Raw genomic sequence first — 7,810 nt, forward strand, 5'->3', positions numbered from 1 at the left:
ACTTCCTTTTCTAGGACTGCTCTCTGTGGACCTGGAGAGCTTGGAGTGCCCTAGGAGGGTGTCTCCCTCCTGGTGGATCTTTTTTTTCTTCTTCCCTTTCCCGCTCGGTTCCCTGGCACTCCCCTGCTTCCGTTTCTGCCCTGGGGCTGCCTGCTCCTTACCCTCCCGCCCCACTGAGCAGGTGTACCCGTCCCCAGCATCGCAGAACCAAGTGTCCTGGATTGAAAAGGCTGCGGGGTCCTGGGCCTTTTTATCCTTCTTGTGTCTTTTGACCTTCTTGCCAACTCTGGTCACCACCTCCTCATTCTGTCTGGGGTCTGGAGAGGTCTTTGCCCCCAACCCATGGGACATGGTTGGAGGTAACAAGGACTTCCTCTTCTTTTTCTTCTCCCCACAGAGAAATTCCGAGTGGCTAAGCACCTGCTTCCTGGGGCTGGGTGACTTCTCTGTCTGTTTGGCATGACAGGTGGTCTCAGGTTCTAGTTGCTCCTCAGAAGGGGTGCTATAGCCCTTCTTTTTTTTTCTTTTTCTTCACTCAGAGGTATCTCAGGTGTCTTCCCTTGGACCATAATCTTAGGAGGGGATGTGGCTCTTATAGGAGAAACATTGGCAAAACAATTGTTACCGTTTAAAACTGAGTATTGAGTCTCTGGTTCTTTGATCACCTTCTTCTTCTTTTTCTTCTCTGGCAGCCCAAGGCCCAGGTCTACTTTTTGGGTCTTGGTGATCATTCCGGCAGGCCAAACCTCCTCGCCTCCACGTGAGAGCCCCAGCCATGTTTCTTAGAGTGGCAACCTGAACTACTCCAAGAGATGAGAAATGCCTTTGTTTAGAGCTAATAGACCTGGACACCTCTACAGGCTCCTCCCAACCAGACCACCATGAGGGTAAGAACAAACACTCCCCTGAATCAGGAGAAGGAATCAGCCAGCTTGAGGGAACTCTCTAATGGCCACCAAAGGGCCAACCAGACCTTCAGTAGGAATACAGCCAAATCCAGCACTGACCTCCAGGGCAGCCTATTTTCCACAAATACCCTTCCGTCACAGTAGGCCTGGCATCCCTGCTCTGTAGCCTACCTGTCCCCATGATCCTCACTCAATTCTCTCTCCTGGGTTCTTCCAAGAGCCACCCAAACTCCTTCCCTTTACCTCTGTCTGTGTCATCACGATCATGTAGTCTACCAGCCTGTCAGGGGAAAATTTTACCCAAAAAAAGATAGAAAAGAAAAGAGAAGAGAAGAGAAGAGAAGAGAAGAGAAGAGAAGAGAAGAGAAGAGAAGAGAAGAGAAGAGAAGAGGAAAACAAAACACTTTTGGTAAAAACAATTAAGCACTGTGGTTTTTATTCCTAAGAATTCAATTTGGTTTCTTTTTAAACCCATCTATTCATTTTCATTCTGACCAGTTCTTGTCTTCTGGTTCCCATTCCATTAACCAGTTGCATTCATGGTACGTGTTCATGGTGTGGTTCAGAGTGTGCCTGCCTACCCAGCAAATGATCTGGGATTTAATTGGTTTTTCCAATTATATTCCTAAGCAATATAATTGGTTTTCAAGAGGAGCTAATGCTGTGATTCAGACCAAACAATGATTTTGAAGCTTAAAGGGGATGGAAAGAGATTTCCCTTTCATGTAACAATCCACTGTACATGGTGTGAGTTAGTGGGTTGTTCTGATCCCACAGTTATTGCAGAACTGAGATTCCTTCTATTTCCCTCTTCCATCAGGTCTAAGGTGTCTCCTCAGAGGCCTGGTTGGAGCTGGGGTACCACACATCTGGGTTACAGCCAATGTGCTAAAGGAAAGACCACCAAAAAACCCCCCACTATCTTCAGGCTTGAAAGTGTCACTCATCATGTCTGCTCTCGTTCCACTGGAGAGGACTGATTCACAAGCCCATGCCTAACTACAGCAAAGACTGGGAAGTATAACGTGGCTGGACAGCTGCAATCCCATTTCTGCGAAGAAGGAGAGAACAGGTTAAGGTGGACAGCTTCAGTCTCTCATAACCGTGCTTAGGAGGCAAGCTCTGCAATGCATTCTGCAACGAGCCGCCTGTTCAAATCCGGCTCTGCCTTTTACTAACTATGTGGCCATCGTTAACCAATATGTGCCTTACTTTTCTCATCTGTAAAATATGGATAGTCATAATCTCTTGTTCACTGGACTGGTTGGGAGGATAAAATATACGAAGTGCTCTAACAGTTCTTGGCACAAAGTAAGTTTTCAGCATTTTATAATCTTATAGATTCTTATTTTATCATCGATTTTTTAGACTATTCGGCTTTCTCTAATTCTTGGGATATTAATTCTCACTATTTCTTTCCTTGAGTATCTTTCCCTCCTGAGATTTGATTCCCAATGTGCTTTGTGATGTTTTATTTTAAGCACATCAGCATCAGGGATGATTTCCTGTGGAACACTCACATGCTCAGGATTGCGGATTCATCCTCACAGGGGTTCTTCTGCCAGGATCCTAATAGTTTTACTGGTTGGCACAGTTTTCACTTCCATTTCTCAAACTGACATTTTGCAGCATAAAGGTAAAGGAAAAATTTTACTGAATATTCAAGCATGATTCATACTTAAAATTCCGATTTCTCTACGGTGACATCCTTTCTGTACCGGGTCTCAAAGAGGTGGCAAGCTCCCCAGAATGTCAGATTATGTCCAGTCCTCCCTTCAAGAAAAGGTTAGCCCTGGGAGGTTCTCAGTTCAACATGGGGGAGGCACAAAGGTTCCCCTTTAACTCTCCACCTTGAACAGGGCTGAGGTCTCATATCCTGTTCCCAAATGGAGAGTGAAACCTCTACTCCAGCCCTTGACAGCCTTTCTCAGGGTCACCTCCCTTCTCCCCTCTCTCCAGCCCCAATTATCCTGGCATCAGCTCCCATTTACTGCTCACACTTTCTATTCCTCTTCTTTACCAGCACCTGAGGATTTTCTTCTCTTTCTTTCAAGCTCAGTTATGTATTTAAATAAATTCTTTACATGTTTTACTGAGCATTTCTGTGTGCTAAAAGTGGGAGGGGGCCTTCTGCATCTGCTCTGTCTGCCACATTCTTCACAAGTTAGTTCTAGGCCTAATGAAACAGAGAAAGAATTCTGTTCCAGGGAGAACACTGTATTTATTTGAAAGGAGTACGTGCATAAGCTGCACGGCGTGAGATGAGTGAGATGTACATGTGAGAGAAGGAAGGTGATTCTGACCACCCACTGGTGGGCCTATAGGCGTGTTAAAACAGGCATGTTAAAACCTGGGCTTTCCCCACCCTCCAAGGAACACAAGTGCTCTCTGGATCTTTCCACTCTCTGGATCCTGCCTGATGGACCAACAAGCCTCACTGTGGAAAAAGGGGGTCTTAATGAGTTCTTTTGTGCTGAAGGCATTAAAATCAGAGGAATTGGGACCAGAAGAGAAACCAAGAGAAGCCAGGAGTCTTGGTATCCAAGGGTCAGATATTAGACTAAGCACAGGGTTGGACCACGGCTCAGGAAATAGCAGAGGGGCACAGTGAGGCCCACTCCAGCACTGGACCTGAACCAGCTTCCACGGCAGGCTCACCACGAACGGACAGACTCCTCGCCCTGCCTGGGCTTTGGGACTTGTTCCCTAGCCCTATCACCACCCCTTATCATCCCGCTCCACAATGCCTCAGGGTCCTCGTGTGCTCTAGAAGTCCCCTGGCTGGACAGGGATGAGAAGATGTCCACCCCTGCTACACTTATTAATGTATTAAAAAAGTCATATTTGCAACTATTCATGCTGCACTTTATAATTTACAAAACGCTATGTTTAAACAAGCATCTTAACAATCCTGTACAATAAGTATTCTTAGTTTTATTTCACTAACTGCCTGAAATTTAACATATCTCAACTGCATGAAAAGTGGAGGGTTAAATACAAACACGTATATTTACAAAGTTGTACCTTGCCTTGTATCTATCCATCCTTGTATCTAATTTTACATCATCAAAAATATTTAAATGCCAAGCTAACATTTGTGATGTTAGATTACTTCACACACTTTGGAGTAAGTCTTTATAAAAAATGCATAGCTGTTTGTTTTGTATTCACCTAAATAGAGAGAGGACTAACCAACACCGTTTCTTCCAGAAACAAGACTCCACCCCACAGGCTCACTCCCACAGTCACACTCTGGGTTAGAGGAAGTGAAATGTCAGTATCTTTAGAATAGCCCTTTCGTCTCTATTTCATGCCAAGAGGTTTCCAAAATTTTGACAGGCAGTGTCTAAAAGTGCCTCATTAGGCACTCAAAAATTGTAGAAACCGTAAAATGTTGAGCAGTTATGATTCGATTCGTTTTACAATGTGAGAGACTGTGCCCATTTCAATCAAAAGTATCCATGCTAATACTGAACACCAGCAAGCCTACACTTTATAAATGAGTAAACTGAGGCCCCAAGAAATTAAATGATGCACTGAGGTGGAACAAAAACCAAGTGGGAGGGCTCAGACCAGAGCCCAGTCAGACTTTTTTGTCAATCACTAAAATGAAACTTAGTAATAAGGCAAAAGATTACTTCTTAGACCATCTGCATTTGATGGGCCTATTCTTCCTGCCTGTGATTGTGACATCCCAAATGTCAGTCAATATGTGGAAAATAAAGGCTTGGGTATCAGGTTCTCTCAACATGCTAAAAGGTTACAAACCACATCCAAAGCCACGAATCCAAAAAGTTGATACTCTCTTCCATGTTCCCAACTCTGAGTTCATGACTCTGGGTTCACAGCTCTGAATTTGTGCCTCTGGTTTATGGTTCCTGGCTGGGTTCCTGGCTCTGGTTTGTGGCTGCGGAGTCTAATTTCCAGCAAGCTGTGCCCACCTGCAGCCCTTGATCAGGCTGAAGTGACCTGGGACACAACATGACAGAGAAGGCCAAACCCTAACTCATCTCCCAGTACCTCCAAGGAAATAACCAGTCCATGCTCCAATATCTATTGAATCCTGTGTGTGCCCCAACCCTGTGCTAGACCCTGGGAGAATCAGGAGTCAGGGAACGAGGCAGGGAAAATAAAGATAAAATAAATGAATAGAACACTGCACCTTAAAAAGAAAAGCTTATTATTCAGTTAGGGACAGAAGGTAACTATGTAGGGACATTTAGCAAGACAAAGGAAGAGAGAAAGTGACCAAAGAATGTACAACATGGTGGCTGGGGTTTGTCAAGGGAGTTTATTTTTTTTATTATTAAATCATAGCTGTGTACATTAATACTGTCATGGGGTACAGTGTGCTATTTTTATATACAATTTGAAATATTTTCATCAAACTGGTTAACATAGCCTTCATGTCATTTTCTTAGTTATTGTGTTAAGACATTTATATTCTACACTTAGAAAGATTCACATGTACCCTTATAAGATGAACCATAGGTGTGATCCCACCAATCACCCTTCCTCCATGTCAAGAGAGTTTAAAGGATGGAAAGCAGAGGGTGGAAGGAGTGTGCCAGGTAATTTCCTTATGAGATCAAAGATGTATACAATCTTGCTACAATAGATGATGCCTCCAATGGACCAATCCAAAGATCCCCTTTTAGGGAAATGATATAGAAAAAGAGAATGGTTTAATAATCGTCATTAAACTAGATCAAAAAAAAATGTTTGATTAAAGGTCTGAACTCATGACTGACAGTGGGGTGGATGGGTGGGTGATCAGTTCCCAGGACAAACCTTACTCCCATTACAGTTTCCAGAAAATATGTTGAATATTTTATTAGGAATGCTAATTTCTTCCCAGGTTCTGAACTTCATTTCACAAAACAATCTTTGCTCTTAGTCTGTGTTTAGGTCATTTTTTCTTTCACAATGGCCACATCCGTGTCTTTTGTGGCTATGTCTGTCCCTACAAGGCAACAAAGACCACATAATTCGTCTTGAACAGAATTGCTGCCAAGGACCAGAATTGGACTTGAATATTCACTCTTTAAGGAGAAGGATAACCCTGGTTAGCTAATTCTCTGTGAGGAACATACAGGAGCACATTCAGGAGCAGTTGGGTCTAAAGCTTGTACAATTTGGAGGACACTTGTTAATTGAAAAATATATAAAATTATGAATATAATATTAGGTATAAAAATGAATATTTGTTTAGAATGAGAAAAGAAATCACCTTGGAGATTCAGGTCCCATTCTTCAGAAACCACACTGTTGGCCAAGGAGACCCCAGAGAAACCTTAAAAACTAAGTTCCTGGCCATGATGGTTTGAGAGGTAGAACACACCACCTTATACCCCTTCCTTTGCTAACTGCCATTAGACTTTCTTTTCTAAGGGCTAAAGACTTGCTTGAAAGACTTGCTCCACTGCTGATTTTGGACAACCTTTTTATAATTTCAATACAATTGACCAGCATTCCTTCCTGGTAAGATACCACAGACCGTGCACTGGTTCTGGCCAGGATTGCAGAGGTTGGACACAGGATGCCTCTGTGTCCTCTGTTTCACCTTGTGATGTTTAGAGCCTAATTTTAACATATTTACATGTTATCTCCACTCCAAACTGAACACAGAACATATATAATATGCATGTTTGCTTATTAGGCATGTGCATCCTTCCCCATGAATATCCATAGCTCTTCCATAACCTGTTAATTATGTATATTTAGCCAAACCTGTTTGGCACAAGTTCCTGTTCCATCCGTCCCTCCTCTGAAGTACCTGACTTTGGTGTCTGCCAGAGGCTATGCTTCTCAGCTTGCAGGATGGCCAGCCTGCAGGCTGCAACCCTTTATAAGAAATCAAGCTCTTCTCTCCAAATGTATAGACCTTGTGATTATTCAGCTGACAACATAACACTTCCCAACTACATCCTGCCTTCCCCTCCCAGCCTAGACCACTACAGGTCCTAGAAACCCCTGATTCCCACAGGGACTGAAGTTTGAGCGCCACTCACATCTTGCTGAGTCAGCCCCTGATGCAGTCCTCCAGGAGGCCCCTCCCAACCTCCACACTTCTTGCCCTGGGCAGTCAGTATCCTGCCCCCTGCCCCGCTCTGGCATCATTTATCAATTAAAAATGGCAATTTCCTTAAAAACCAAAGTACTCCTTTATGGAAGAATTCAAAAGTATTTGTTGGCCTTCATTATATGCCAAGCATTGTATTGGGGTGGAAATTAACTTCCTATTAAGTGGAGTTAATATCTAAGAATATTTTGAAGGCTAGGTGCAACGGCTCACACCTATAATCCTAGCACTCTGGAAGGCCCAGGAGGGAGGATCACTTGAGCTCAGGAGTTTGAGACCAACCTGAGCAAAAGTGAGACCCCATCTCTACTAAAAGAAAAATAGGAAAATTAGTTAGACATGGCAGGTTCCTGTAGCTTCAGCTACTTAGGAGGTTGAGGCAGGAGGATTACTTGAAACCAGGAGTTTGAGGTTGCTGTGAGCTAGGCTGAGGCCATGGCATTCTAGCCTGGGCAACAGAGTAAGACTCTGTCTCAAGGAAAAAATAAAAAAAGAATATTTTGAGCAAGTGGATTCTCATTCCTTCATTTATGTCACAGTATTTACTGAGAATCACCCATCCACCAGGCTGGAGTTATACATAAGGTAGACACAGTTGTTATTTCTACTTTATGGATGAGGAGACAAAAACTCTCAGAGAAGTTAGTTTTTTGCAGATGGTGGGTGCCGCCTCCCGACCGGCGGGCGGCAGCGGTTTGGGGAGTCGACGTATGAAAGGGGATTGATAAATAAGACAAGACAGACACATTGGGAAAGGGACTGAGCCGAAGCTGTTTATTGTAATAGGTAGGGGTTTTTATAGGTTTAGTTAGTGGGGGAA

General features: G+C 43.6%; 1 pseudogene; it reads right to left on the reverse strand.

Moving 5' to 3' along the window:
* Positions 1-761, reverse strand: part of LOC100954795 — an 8,402-nt pseudogene extending 7,641 nt beyond the window's left edge.
* Positions 762-7,810: the final 7,049 nt, after the last annotated feature.

Source organism: Otolemur garnettii, unplaced genomic scaffold (genome assembly GCF_000181295.1).
Source record: "Otolemur garnettii isolate 467f Iridium unplaced genomic scaffold, OtoGar3 scaffold00016, whole genome shotgun sequence".
In the NCBI taxonomy this organism is placed as follows: Eukaryota; Metazoa; Chordata; class Mammalia; order Primates; family Galagidae; genus Otolemur; species Otolemur garnettii.